We start from the raw sequence: 16,218 nt of genomic DNA, 5'->3' as shown, positions 1-16,218 counted from the left end.
TATTCATGAGGGCATTGATAAAGCGAAGAAGGTATGTCTTCAAACTCTTAGAGGCGAATTTGAAGGTTTACAAATGAAAGAATCCGAATCAATTTATCACTCCAATTGATAATTGAATCAATGAAACCTACAAGTCATGAAACTTTAACCATTTAGTTCTATAGAAATGCAATGTTTCTCCTTTTAACCACAAAATGTAAAACTTAAATAAAAATCTAGTTATTCGACTCAAGCAAAGATAGAAATGAACTTGTCTGGATTGCTGCCTGGATGTATATTGCCCAAGCCAATATAGCTCAAAAGATTATGTTTTTGACTTAGCTTAATAGTCCCGTTGAAGTATGTAGCTTGGGGATAATGTTTTCCGAGCATCTCCCTTGCTTTTTCCATTCATGTTCCCAAAATGATTGAAACTTCGGCTGTTAAAGATTTTCCAAGTTGCAATTGGCATGGTGAGGGCTGGCCACTGTAAGTTTCTTCTATTCCAAGCCTGTAGAGTCTGCTTACAACAATGATCATTACATTAGTGCACATATATAAGCAGATATTTCATTTACAAGACATTTGAAAATATTACAGAAATTACCTGTAGTACAGTACATTAACCTGGGCAACTTGGCAAAAATTTGCGTGAAGTTGTCTGGCCAAAGACCATGGATTTTGAAAGTAGTTGGTATGGGGTTTCTTTGACATTTGGCACGATCAAAATAACAAAAGTCGTTCAGCCATTGTTGCGCAAAAGTAAATACAACTGCAATTGATTCTTACGGGACAAAGTATGAGAATCAAAACGATAAGTTTAAACGCTTTGCCCATGATCCCAATGACAATATAGTGATTATACTTCTACTAGTGATAACTGAGCCTATTTATAGAATTGCCGATAAAGTTTTATGATTTTTTCCCCTTCTCTCCACCATCGAATATTAGTAAGAAGTAAGAACATTAATTATTGATATCTCTTTGCTGGAATGGTAAAATGGTTCATGACAAAAAGGTTCTTCAATTGATGTAAAGTTCAAATTTGGTAAAACTTCATTTATGATATTGCTGGATTTATTCCACATCAAAATTATTGATATCTCTTTGCTAGAATGGTTAATGAATCATAACAAAAGGTTCTTCAATAGATGTAAAGTTCAAATTTGGTAAAACTTCATTGATCATATTGTTCGATTTATCCCACATCTAATGAGAAAGGGGCAAGATACTTGATTATAAGTATCTTGATTAATCCCACAACTAGTTTTTGTAGTGGAAAGATCCCGTAGTACCCAACATTAATTGAAAGACTCAAATGAAAAGTTGATGTTGGGCCAACCCATTGGCCAATGTGTGGGGAGGGAGATTTGTAATACCTGAGGTTAATGTTGTCCCAGCCTAGTGTCCGATGTGTGGTCTCACTTCTTCAACTAATTTACAATGTTTTAAAACCCGGACCGCCAATTGAACCGGTGAAGTGAAAGGGTCGAGATCCAATCGGTCGGACCGGTTCAACCCCGATTCAATAAATAAATAAATATATAAATATATATATAGACACACACACACCTATGCATAGAATAAGATATAAATGCTAAACCACAATTAACATAAGAGCAATATCTAACATGTAACACACACACAATTAACATAGTTATCCAACTTACATGTCCAATTGTGTAAATGTTAGAATTAACAAAAAAAATACAAGTCTAGAAAACAATCAAAAGGTCCAAACAAGTCCAATTTCTGAGGCTTCTATAATCTTCTTTATCATTCTGGGACAACAAAGCTTCAAAAAAAAAAACCATTTTGACAAGTCGTCATTTTCATCCAAGACCATTATATGAATCACTGACAAGTGATAAAAGTATAAAATCATATTAGTTCGCTCCGCTTATAATTTGAGGACAAACCAAAAATCATAAAAGTATAAAATCTTATCTAATTTGAGGACAAACAAAAAAAAAACATTGATTTAGGCTGATCAGCTTATAATATAATCATTTAGGCTGCTGCTGCAATGACAAGTCAATAAGGATCATATGCCCAACAAACAAATTGTATAATTAGACATTTCATTACCGAACAAACCAATTCATTACCGATATTTCATTTCCTGAGATTGAGTTGGGCATACAATTTTAGGCCCAACAAACCAATTCATTACCGAACAAACAAACAAATTGCATGCAAATTTCATTACCGAATATCAGGAGTGAAAAAAAGAAGATAGAAGCGCAGTAGGCGTATGAAGTAAAATACCTGAGGAAGATTGGTTGCTGTCAGTGAACTTCTTTTGAACAAAGATTTGATGCTAGCTCGTGAAATCAAGACTTCGAGCAGAACCTCTCCTTTCAGTCTAGCTCTCCTTTCTGCCCTCAATCAAAAATTATACGCCGAAGAGAAGTACAAGCCTCAGAATCAGCCCCTTCGCACCTTCTTGCTTCAGCTAAAGGGAACTCGGTGCCTTAGTTCGCTTCACCCCTTCTCTTAGTTCGCTCAGCCTCTACTCGGTGCCTGAAGGCAGGGCTCAGGACTGGGCTTAGAGTTTGGAGTTTGGAGTTTGGAAAAGGGATTAGGGTTAAGCCATTAAGTCGGGAGAAGGAAATAGAGACGGCAGGCAAGGCAATTTCAGCAATTGCAGAGGAAGGCAGGAAGCAGGAAGACCGAAGCGAAGTGCGAAGAGACTGACCTGAAGATTAGGTTTAGATAATTTCAGTCAAAATTGAAAATTCAGTCAATTTTGACTCAAAAATTGAAAAACCGCGGTTCATGGTTTGATCCAATTTTAACGGTTTGAACGGGTTTTCACGGGTTTGACCGGTTCTTGATCCAAGTCAACACAAGCTGTGAACCGGTCCGGACACATGACCAGTTCGCGGTCGAATCGGTCGAACCAGCCGGTCCGGTCTGAGTTTGAAAACATTGCTAATTTGGGAAGACCCAATATGATTGCCCCCATGTGAGGAGAAATATTAGTGGATTTATACCAAATCCTAGTGCTTAATTACGAAGTTGAGAGAAAGCATCACTTTAACTAACCACGTCACTTCAATTAACGTTGGGTTGGGAAGGCCCAAGATGATTACATAGGCCCAATTTTAGTAAGAATATGCTAGTAACACATTAACTATATTCATGATGTCTACAGAGGTATGTGATTAAGGACTTTTTTTAACTGGGCCGTCCACCAATGTCCTCTAAAAAAAAATGAGACGTCTAAAATTAAAAAGCAATCCAACTAGCTTGATCAGGCTATGTAAATCTGCCTTTAGGATCATTAATTCTAGTAGCCATTGTTGGATGTTGATTGAGGATGATGCAAAGAATTTATCCACCAATTTCAGATTTTCAATACGCCAGTCTGGGCATCTACAAATCAACAATTTTTAGCGTGCTAGTAATATTATTGCTTTAATGTAGTTATTCTTCTAGTAAATAACATTGCAATGGTAGGCCAGGGTAAGTCTCATGTAATTGATTATCGTCCCTGTGCACTTAGCTGTTCATTTTTTAGAAAGTTCCATTTGGGGTTCTTTTAATAGTCTCTTGTTGAACTTGTTTAGTACCTCATTTACATCCAGCTTAGTACTTAATGTGTGACAGCCCCAGTTTACCCCTAAGGCGTACCAAAGGGTTAGCGGACTGCCTGCCCAACTCTCGCCAGGACTTCTAAGACAGTTATACACGATCTAAGACGTACCGAAGTAAAATAGCGCGCTTACACGATTCAAAATTTCCAAGCGAAATGAAAATGAAAATCGAAACCGCAAATGAATAGTGACTGACACGTCACTATCCAGCCAGACTCTAATCAAATACAGATAATGTTATATAGCTCAGGAGAAAACATTTCCAAACCAAATAGGATACATGAGCATGGTTAGACAGTTTTATACACATACGTTTGAAATTTACCAATCAAAAGGAAAATATTTGGATCAAGGTACATTTAGGGTTTTCCATTTTCCAAGGAGCTATACAAAAGGGGTATTTATACAAGCTCAATACATTCTTCAAAATGATCATTGGTGCAAAAGATGGTTCCCTGTAAGGAAAATAAGGATAACAGAACGGGGCGAACTAGAAGCTCAATAAGGGACCAAAAGTATAAACAGTAGAAACAGTAGAACTCATAAGAAATTTCTCTTAAGGCACATATGCACGTCAAATACGAGAAATGAATAAACACCACAACGTAAAGGATACAGGTGGCTCTCAGGAGCCAAATCCCCGTTGCAATACTTGATCCAGTCTCGTTGACCCTCCATCAACGTTCAAATAAAGAAATCAGTCCAGTAGAACACCACTTTAACGCCAAAATCCCGTCCACCAAACATACCCCGTACCGGGCCCGAACGTCAAACAGGAACAGGAATGGTAATACTCGAATATACCGGAATCAAGAGTCTCAATACCCAAAGATTCCCCAGGAACAGGGACCCATGGATTGTCAATTATCTCGACCAACCCCATGCTGGCTCGATTTAATTAACTCCCCATGAGGTTGAGCTCAAGTTTAACAGGAAGATCGTTGGACACACTTCCAAACGATTTCATAACAAGTGCAAATAACAAGTTCAAGTACATAACAAGTACAAGTAATAGATTCCAGTTCATTCAATACAGGCAAGAGAACGAGTGTGATAAAATACACCCTCGTCTCATGCAAAATAAACAGTCGGGAAAGACATTCTAATAGCATTTTGCAAGTATAGATAACCAGTTTAGCAATAATTCAGGGGAGTGGTACACTTACCAATTCAAGCAAGGATAACTTCAAAAGTTTCCTTCCCAAGTATGGCTTTAATCGCCGGCACTTCCTAGAACAATCAAAGAAAAACACTTAAGACTCGACTCCGATGCTTAGTAAGTGGAAATTGCAGGTGAGATTCGTTTGCGAGTCATATGCCTAGCCACATGAACCATTAATACAACACAAAGATGTAGCTTTGAAGTGAAAAGATAACAATTAGCCCTAAAGGCATGAACGACCTCAAACCCCTTCACCTCTCCCCAAAACCATACCCTCAATGCTTTACAAACACCAAATATGAAATGGAAAATGAGAGTAAGCACAATTCTAGGAGAACAGGTTTTTTTTCCAGTTTTACGCAACCCTAAATGAAAAATCATATCTCAAGCTCCTTAAGTCCAAAATTGATAAAATTTATACTATTGGAAAATACATTCAAAGAGCGACAACTTTCCAGAAGACACCATTATAGGATTCAGAAAACAAGTCAGTCAAATTCGAGCCTCAAGTTGCTGCTTCAACCATCACAAGATAGAACAGGCATGCAGTTTTCAGTTAACTTTAGAAAATCACCATAAATCGTACAGACAGAAACAGGGTCTGAAATTTTTACGGTTTGTAGTTCTATGAATTTAGTTTCAAACGCAATAAACGGAACTCAATTCTGACATTTCTACATCAAGATATAGTAAATTTCCCGAGACTGCGCAGAAGATCCCACGAAAATTTTGACAGCACTTCCCCTTGTCTTTCTTTACTTTTCCAACCAAACATCAACCCCCAATCACAAGCTATCAAACACCTTTGATTAGAGCCACAATACCCTTCAAAACAACCAAGTGGTAGCTCAACAAAGAAACCCTAGAAAAGCCTCAATTATAAACCCTAAATCTGAAATTTTCCGTACAAAAGGGAAATTTTCCGCAAATAGCTACAATTAACACTCCATAAGTTCATTCTAAGCCATACCAAGCCATCATCCATGGCCAACCAACATTGAACATATGTAAATAAAAAATTATGAATAAAAATAAAAATTTCACAATCTCTACCAAAAGTCATGAAATTCACCACAAAATCACATAACTAGCCACCACAAGTTATGAATTCACCATTATTGGAAACAAACTATGAATCTTTACACACCATACCTTGATACCTCACAAAAGGTAGTAGCTTAGGTCTCTTGCTTCCAAAACAACTCCACCAACTTCCTCAATCCTACCTAGCTAGGGATTTTTATGGAGTAATTTCAAGTTTGGATGGTTGGATTGCGAGATTGAGGCAAAAATTGAAGACACAAAATGAAGTCTCTCTATCTTTTCTCTCCCTAGATAGTTCAGCCAAGAAGTTTGAAAGAAAGATGATTTTTGGGTCAATTTTGTTATATGGTAAAGGTAAAGTTAAATGGTCAAAGTCCAAGATGATATCACAAGGTGACACTTGTCACCTTTTGGTTTATAGCTATCCCTTTGTCTCTCTAATACTAATCCATCTAGGTAACCTCTAATTATCTTTTAGCACCTAGTAAATTACTCCCTGTACACAAAACTTAACCCAATTGGCCGAATTTTATCGAACTTATCGCACTAGTGGGTCCCACATCCGGTATACACTCTTAAAACCTCATGAAAAAATACTTTATTTACTCATAAAATTATTTAGAAAATTTTTCCTAATAAAGAAAATGCATAAAAGACGTGTAATTAAATAAAACAAAGCCTAGAAAATAAGAAAATTCACGAGTTCTCACACTCTTTCCCCCTTAAAAGAATTTCGTCCTCGAAATTCCTTATCATCGCCTTCTTCGAAATACAAAAATTTTACTACTTCCTTTTCACGGTTAAATTGGGCATCATACTTAGCTAACCAATCTGTGCCCCGAATCTTACCTTCCACGTCCTCATACGGGTCAGGGACTTGATGTTGCTTTAGGGAATACACCCGAGCTGACACCTTTGGTCTATTCTTTTCCCCCTTCGACTGGTCAGGGTTGGTCGTGGTTTGCTGTAAGTTTCCACTCCCTTCTCGAGGTCGGCCTGGATAATTAGCAATTTGATGATCTGAACTTCCGTAACGCAGACATTTTTTTCCTTTCTTCCAGCAGACATCCTCCGTGTGATTTGGCTTCCCACAGTACCCGCAGGGGCTACGAGAAGCGGAGACTGAGCCTCTCGGTGATGCACCACTTGATATCCCTGGTAGTTGTACTCCCCCGTTTCCCCTTCCAATCTTAGGAGGCGTACTTTTATCCCCTTACTCCAAACTACTTCCAGGAAATCCCCTTTTCTTGGTTTGGAAGTTCTTAACTTATAACCTCGCATTTTCAACCCGTTGGGCTTTCTCCACAGCATCACTAAAGGTATTGAGTTGGGCCACAGCCAGGTCCTTCTGTATCTCAACATTTAATCCTTGAACAAAATGTCTTATCTTCCTTTGCTCGTCACAATTAGTTCGGGAGCGAATTTAGACAACCTAGTGAACTGGCTTTCATATTCTGCGACAGTTTGAGTTCCCTGGCGAAACCTAATGAATTCATCTTCTTTCTTTTCCTGAATTAAAGGTGGAAAATACTTTGTGCTGAACTCTCTCATGAAATTTACCCACGTTCTCGGTGTTTGTTCCCTTTCCCATTTCAGTCTTATGATATTCCACTAAGAACGGGCCGCTCCCTCCAGTTGGAAGACGGCGAATGTCACCTGTCACTCCTCAGTGTAGTGTAACGCGACAAAGATATCAATCATCTTTTCTAGCCACCTCTCGGCCACATCAGGGTCTGGTTCCCCAAGGAATTTCGGTGGCGAGAACTTCTGAAATCGTTCAAGGGCTCTATCCTCACCCTCGATATGATTACCAGAGTTCCCCTGCTGATTAATAGGATTTTGGCCCTGATGTTCTACCATGTGAGTCAAAAGGTCGGTCATACGTTGGATAGCAGCAGCCACCTGAATGTTAGGATCCATTCCAGGTTCAGGATTAGATCCAGGTATTGGTTCCCGGTTTCCTCCTTCATTTGAGGTTCCATGGCCCCGGCCCCGTCCACTACGAGTACCCTCCATTTGGCTTAACCAATCTAGGGTTGAAGCGCGAATACAATATTAAAACAAGGTATGCAGGTACAAGTGATAAAAGCAGACAATATACATATAACATATCTTTAGCAGATAAATCACACAGTAGCAATCAGTCAGATACAAGCAGAAGGAATTGCATGAAAGTCATTAAAAGAACTATATACTAACTAGACCAATGGTACATAAGCAACTAACCAACAGCTTTCTCTCTCTAGGCTCCGTCCACAATCTATGAGAATAACACAACTTAGATCTTAGACAGGGTCAATCATCCTTAATGATACCCTAACACATCGCATGAAGTCCCGTAGAATCAAATTCTAGTTAGTCCAAGTCACTTCTAACCTATGCTCTCATCTCTTTAGTAGCCGGGTACAAGAATCCCAAAGAAGATAATTCACAACTCGAGCCGGTCGGTCCCAAGCGTAAATCATCCCTATTAAAGATTCCTACCTGACATACATATCTATCTTCCGCAAATACCACAATAAGAGATTTACACTTACAACAGACACGATTTATAGCCTACGCCCAAAACAGCACTAATTCCTTTACACTTATTCACACAATCGGGACCATAACACCACTTAGCCCAATCTCACTCCGCGCAGAGACCACGCGAAGTGGCTCTGATACCACCTGTGACAGCCCCACTTTCCCTCTAAGGCCTACCAAAGAGTTAGCGGACTGCCTGCCCAACTCTCGCCAGAACTACTAAGACAGTTATACACGATCTAAGACTACCGAAGTAAAATAGCACGCTTACACGAATCAAAATTTCCAAGCGAAATGGAAACGAAAATCGAAACCGCAAATGAATAGTGACTAACACGTCACTATCCAGCCAGACTCTAATCAAATACAGATAATGTTATATAGCTCAGGATAAAACATTTTCAAACCAAATAGGATACATGAGCATGGTTAGACAGTTTTATACACATACGTTTGAAATTTACCAATCAAAAGGAAAATATTTGGATCAAGGTACATTTAGGGTTTTCCATTTTCCAAGGAGCTATACAAAAGGGATATTTATACAAGCTCAATACATTCTTCAAAATGATCATTGGTGCAAAAGATGGTTCCCTGTAAGGAAAATAAGGATAACAGAACGGGGTGAACTAGAAGCTCAATAAGGGACCAAAAGTATAAACAGTAGAAACAGTAGAACTCATAAGAAATTTCTCTTAAGGCACATATGCACGTCAAATACGAGAAATGAATAAACACCACAACGTAAAGGATACAGATGGCTCTCAGGAGCCAAATCCCCGTTGCAATACTTGATCCAGTCTCGTTGACCCTCCATCAACGTTCAAATAAAGAAATCAGTCCAGTAGAACACCACTTTAACACCAAAATCCCGTTCACCAAACATACCCCGTACCGGGCCCGAACGCCAAACAGGAACAGGAATGGTAAAACTCGAATATACCGGAATCAAGAGTCTCAATACCCAAAGATTCCCCAGGAACATGGACCCATGGATTGTCAATTATCTCGACCAACCCCATGCTGGCTCGATTTAATTAACTCCCCATGAGGTTGAGCTCAAGTTTAACAGGAAGATCGTTGGACACACTTCCAAACGATTTCATAACAAGTGCAAATAACAAGTTCAAGTACATAACAAGTACAAGTAATAGATTCCAGTTCATTCAATACAGGCAAGAGAACGAGTGTGATAAAATACACCCTCGTCTCATGCAAAATAAACAGTCGGGAAAGACATTCTAATAGCATTTTGCAAGTATAGATAACCAGTTTAGCAATAATTCAGGGGAGTGGTACACTCACCAATTCAAGCAAGGATAACTTCAAAAGTTTCCTTCCCAAGTATGGCTTTAATCGCCGGCACTTCCTAGAACAATCAAGGAAAAACACTTAAGACTCGACTCCGATGCTTAGTAAGTGGAAATTGCAGGTGAGACTCGTTTGCGAGTCATATGCCTAGCCACATGAACCATTAATACAACACAAAGATGTAGCTTTGAAGTGAAAAGATAACAATTAGTCCTAAAGGCATGAACGACCTCAAACCCCTTCACCTCTACCCAAAACCATACCCTCAATGCTTTACCAACACCAAATATGAAATGAAAAATGAGAGTAAGAACAATTCTAGGAGAACAGGTTTTTTTTCCAGTTTTGCGCAATCCTAAATGAAAAATCATATCTCAAGTTCCTTAAGTCCAAAATTGATAAAATTTATACCGTTGGAAAATACATTCAAAGAGCAACAACTTTCCAGAAGACACCATTACAGGATTTAGAAAAAAAGTCAGTCAAATTCGAGCCTCAAGTTGCTGCTTCAACTATCACAAGACAGAACAGGCATGCAGTTTTCAGTTAAATTTGGAAAATCACCATAAATCGTACAGACAGAAACAGGGTTTGAAATTTTTATGGTTTGTAGTTCTATGAATCTAGTTTCAAACGCAACAAACGGAGCTCAATTCTGACATTTCTACATCAAGATATGGCAAATTTCCCGAGACTGTGCAGAAGCTCCCACAAAATTTTGACAGCACTTCCCTTGTCTTTCTTTACTTTTCCAACCAAATCTCAACCCCCAATCAGAAGCTATCAAACACCTTTAATTAGAGTCACAATACCCTTCAAAACAACCAAATGGTATCTCAACAAAGAAACTGTTAGGACCGGGCCAGGAAATAGACAAACTCAAGTTAGCACAAATTAGGCGGTATAACCGACCATATAATAGATAGGCGGTAGATGCCAGCCATATAATAATTAGGCGGTAAAACCGACCATATAAAGACGGATAACAAAGCAAATAAGAGACACAGAAGATTTACGTGGTTCGGTCAAATTGACCTACGTCCACGGGCGAGGGAGGAGCAATATTTCTACTATGAAGAAGAAATACAAAAGACCGTAGGAAAGTGATTCCTAGGCCAATAGGCACTTACAAAAGAGTTTAGAAAATATTCCTAAACTCAAAATAAGAGAGCCTAAAATATTTGACTGAATGGGCTAAATGACTTAAGAAGCTAATAGCCCATATAACTCTCTTAAGTGGTGCAATTGAAACCTTCATATGAGCCCCCTATTTATAGTTGTATTTGGGAGGCTTTCCTTCTGCTTCAGGCGATGTGGGATGAGGAAATTCTGCCATAGTCAAGGATCAAGAATTGCGGCTTCAAAGATTGCGGCTCAACAAATCTCCACCTTGGCATAATTTTGAGTCCCACCAAAAAACTGCTCCACCTTCTCCACATAAGCCCCAATAGGCTTAAATCACAAACAACGAACACCAACCAAGTCCAAGCACTGTTTGAACTTGTAAACCGGAAGAGGTTTCGTAAACATGTCAGCTGGATTGTCCTTGGTATTGATTTTCTGAATAAGGACTTTTCCCTCAGCAATGATATCCCGAATGAAGTGATACTTCACATCAATATGCTTCGTCCTCTCATGATACATCTGATCTTTAGTCAAGTGTATGGCACTTTGACTATCACAGTGAATATCAATAACACCTTGATATAGACTTAGCTCGCTAAATAAACTCTTCAACCACAAGGCTTCTTTGATTGCCTCGGTCACAGCCATATATTCTGCTTCAGTAGTAGACAAAGCTACGACAGGTTGTAGAGTAGCTTTCCAACTAACAGCACAACCGCCAATGCAAAATACATAGCCTGAAAGTGATCTTCTCCTGTCAAGATCCCCAGCGTAGTCTGAGTCTACAAAACCAACCAAAGTGTTATTATTTCTTCCAAACTCCAAACATGCATTTGAAGTACCTCGCAAGTATCTGAGAATCCACTTCACAGCTTGCCAATGTGCTTTACCAGGGCAAGACATATATCTGCTAACAACACTGACTGCTTGTGCAATATCTGGACGAGTACAAACCATTGCATACATAACACTGCCGACTGCACTGGAATAAGGAACCCGTGCCATATAATCTTCCTCTTCATCTGATTTTGGTGATTGAGCAGCAGATAGCCGAAAATGGCTAGCAAGAGGAGTAGATACTGGTTTAGCATCTTTCATGCCAAAACGCTCCAAGACTTTCTCAAGGTAATTTTTCTGGGTCAAAAATAACTTCCCTACTCCTCGATCTCTCTTGATATCCATGCCAAGAATTTTCTTAGCTGCTCCCAAATCTTTCATTTCAAATTCACTATCTAACTGCAGTTTCAAAGTGTGAATTTCTGACAAATTCTTGGCAGCAATGAGCATGTCATCAACATAAAGCAGCAAATAAATGAAAGAACCATCATTTAACTTCCGGAAATAAACACAACTATCATACATGCTCCTTGAATAACCATGACCCAACATAAAGGAATCAAACCTCTTATACCATTGTCTTGGAGACTACTTCAATCCGTATAAGGATTTCTTCAATAAGCAAACATGGTCTTCCTTACCTTCAATCTCAAAACCCTGGGGTTGTTTCATATAAATTTGTTCTTCAAGTTCGCCATGTAAGAAAGCTGTCTTAACATCAGGCTGCTCTAACTCCAAATCATACATGGCAACTAAAGCAAGTAAAACACGAATAGAGCTATGTTTAACAACAGGTGAAAACACATCATTAAAATCAACACCTTGTACCTGACTATAGCCCTTTGCAACTAATCGTGCTTTATACCTTGCATTTTCAACCCCTGGAATACCTTCCTTCTTCTTGAAGACCCACTTGCATCCAACAATTTTCTTAGCTGACGGCGGCTTTACAAGAGCCCAAGTTTCATTACGATGAAGAGATTCAATTTCTTCATTCATCGCAATCAACCACTTTGCAGAATCATCACAAGAAACTGCTTCTGAATAGGTGGAAGGCTCACCAACTGCATCAGTTTCTTCTGCAATAGACAAAGCATATGCAACTAAATTTGCATATCTTTGTGGTGGTCGAATGTCTCTCCTTTGTCTATCTCTGGCTATGGAATATTCCTCTTCTTCTGAACTATCTTCCACAGTAGACTCAGGTGCATCTACTGGCATTTGTTGAATAGAAGATTTGGTCTGAGAAGGACCAGAACTGCCAATATCAAGCTCCACCTGCTTCTGTGTACTATCAGTAGTACAAGGACTAGAAGACTCCTTCTTGGAAGATAACATAGACAATTCATCAAAAGTAACATCTCTACTGATCACAAATTTTGGAGATTTGGGATCAGGACACCATAATCTGTATCCTTTCACCCCAGAAGCATACCCAAGAAAAATGCACTTTTTAGCCCTAGGCTCCAATTTTCCATCATTCACGTGCATGTATGCTGGACACCCAAAAACTTTGAAATTGGAGTAATCAGCAGGAGTACCTGACCAAACTTCCTCAGGAGTTTTGAAATCAAGAGATGCAGAAGGAGAACGGTTGACAATATAACAGGCCATATTGATCGCCTCTACCCAAAAGTCGTTTGTCAACCCTGCATTAGAGATCATACACCTTGCTCTCTCCAAAAGAGTTCTGTTCATACGTTCAGCCACACCATTTTGTTGAGGCGTCATTCTGACGGTGTGATGCCGAACAATTCCTTCATTTTTGCAGAATTCATTAAATTCACCTCCACAAAATTTCATGCCATTATCTGTTCTCAACCGCTTAATATGCTTTCCTGTTTGTTTCTCAATCAAAACTTTCCATTGCTTGAAAGTTAGGAAAACATCATTTTTATGCTTAAGAAAATAGACCCAAACTTTCCTTGAATAATCATCAATGAAAGTCAACATGTACCTGGCACCACCTTTAGAAGAAGCACGAGAAGGCCCCCAGAGGTCTGAATGAATGTAGTCCAAAGTTCCTTTTGTCCTGTGAACTGCCGGCAACTGGAAGCTAACTCTCTTCTGCTTTCCAAAAATGCAATGTTCACAGAGTCCCATCTTTCCAATACTTTGACTACCAAGAAGACCTCGTTTGCATAAAATAGATAAGCCTTTCTCGCTCATGTGCCCCAATCTCATGTGCCATAATTTGGTAAAATCAGAATCAGACAAAGTTGATGTAGAAACAGCAGCAGCACCTGTAACAGTAGATCCCTGCAAAATATATAAAGTACCAGATCTGTGTGCCTTCATAACAACAAGGGCTCCTCGATTGATTTTGAGAACTCCATCTCCACCTGAATACCTGCACCCAATAGACTCAAGAGTGCCTAAAGAGATGAGATTTTTCTTCAAATCTGGAACATGTCTAACATCTGTGAGCGTCCTCACAATACCATCGTACATTTTAATCCGGATTGTGCCTTTGCCAACAACTTTACAAACAGCGTTGTTGCCCATTAAGACAACTCCACCTTCAGTTGATTCATATGTTGAAAACCAGTCCCTATTGGGACACATATGATATGAACAACCCGAATCTAAAATCCACTCATTGTTAGACCTAAAAATATTTTCCGTTGCACAGAAAATGGTTCCATCATTCTCATCAGCTGCTATACTTGTCGCGCCCCACTTTTTGACGAGTTGAATGTGTGATGGTGATGTGTGGTGTGTGGTGTGAACGTGTGCAAAATGAAAAGTAAAAAGGCCATGGGACTTTGGAAAGCGACGATTTGGCCAAAATGAAATTTTAAAAAGGGTTTTTAAATATGAAAAACGGAGTCGCCACTTGGTATAGATTTGGGGTGTACCAAGTCACCCAAAAAAGTGTTTTTTAAAGACAAAGTAGTAAAACCCTTTTTAAAACGACTCCTAGTCCACGTAAGCCAAAGAAAAAGGTTCGGGGGTCACGTTTGACAAAGGGGAAGGCAAGGATAAAAATCCAAGGCACCCCTTCGACCTAGCCAAGGCTAGTTGCGTGACTTAAACCAATTTTTCCTAATTTTTCTACCCATGGTATGTATCGCATATTGGATATGTCTATATGAATGCAAAACCCTAGACCTAGGGGGATTGGGGGAAATTTCTCTTCAAAGGTTGAGTGGTGCCAATCACATTAATTGTGAAGCCCAATAATGATCCTTTTGGAGAGGTCACACCTAAACCTAAATGACGTGAAAAATGAGTGGAATGCATGCCATGTGAAAGTGTGAGTTTGTGTGAAGTGAGAAAAATGATAAAAGTAATAAGATAAGAGTGAAGGTGTGCAAATGTAGATGAAAGTACTCGTGTGCGAGTGAAGATAAAATGCTCGTGTGCAAGTGTAGATAAAAGGGTGCATGTGTGCAAATGAGACAAAAGTGAAAGTGTAATGATAGAGTGGATTGAGAATGCATGAGCCTAAGGAATTCATGCATATTGGGTACGGGGAGACCTAAATTGTGACTTGATTTTCCCTTTGATTAGAAGGCGAAACTAGCGTGCTAAGGCTATCGAATAGCCACACTCGCTCGTTTCCCTCATCAGAAAGGGACTCTCATGCAAATGTACACTATACCTAGTATGGGATGCAAGACCTAAAGTGAGGGGAAAGGGGAATCGAGGAGCATGCCAGATGATAAAACTAAGAAAAAATGCATGATATGTAGTGAACAGGCAAATAATGCACTAATGAAAAACAAAGGAAAAATCCTATTGGGTCTAGCGTTGGACTAGCCCTTTCTATGAATTCCTAATGAAACAATGAGCCACAACTAGCATTGGACTAGTGTGGTGACGTACATTCATCCATCACATTCATTCATGCTATAGAAAGCGAGTAGACATGCCAAACACGTGTAAGCACATAGCACATAACATTTGGCATGCTCGACTAGATGCAAGGTCCTAACAAAGCAATTAAACATGTAGCAACAAAAACAAGCAACCAAGGGGAAGGGGAAGTGGACCAGATGCTCTACGAGCCCTATCTATTACAAGCCAAGAGGTGTACACATACCCCATAAAACTTAAATGAAAGTAAAAGTAAGTAAATGCATGCAAGGAGGTAAGGAAAGCGAAGTAGACAGGCATATTCACATAACACGTAGGAGCACATAGGGTCAAATGAAGTGCAAGTGAGGGATAGAGTGTACCTCCCTTGAAATTGGCGCCCTAACGTAGTGAAATTACTAACTTACCCGCCAAAATAATAAAAAGGTCAAGGTACCACTTAAAATATCAAATAATCACATGAAACAAAAAATTAAATATGAAAAACGAAAGTTAAACACCAAATTGAGTCAATTAAAGTATTTACATAGACAAACCAACTATGTACAAAGCAATTATTGCAAGAGGGACATAATTAGAAGGACATGAAAATTCCTAAAAGAGAGTAAAATAAAATACCAAAAATGATGACTTAAGATGAGACCCATAAAAAATCAAATGCAAAAAATGTGTTTAGAACACAAATCCAAGCTAAAAATTCTATTAAAACTTATTGAACCTCAAAATGCATCCTAAAACTCACTAAACATCTTACCCAAAATCATGTCAAAGCAAACCAAAAACAATTAAGATTCTAGAATGACAAAAGTGATTAAA

At 39.0% G+C, this 16,218-nt stretch overlaps 1 pseudogene; it reads right to left on the bottom strand.

Moving 5' to 3' along the window:
* Positions 1–228: 228 nt before the first annotated feature.
* On the bottom strand, positions 229–816 carry LOC113771390 (annotated as a pseudogene).
* Positions 817–16,218: the final 15,402 nt, after the last annotated feature.

This window comes from Coffea eugenioides, chromosome 5, assembly GCF_003713205.1.
Source record: "Coffea eugenioides isolate CCC68of chromosome 5, Ceug_1.0, whole genome shotgun sequence".
Taxonomy (NCBI): Eukaryota; Viridiplantae; Streptophyta; class Magnoliopsida; order Gentianales; family Rubiaceae; genus Coffea; species Coffea eugenioides.
This window is presented reverse-complemented; position numbering and strand designations above follow the sequence as displayed.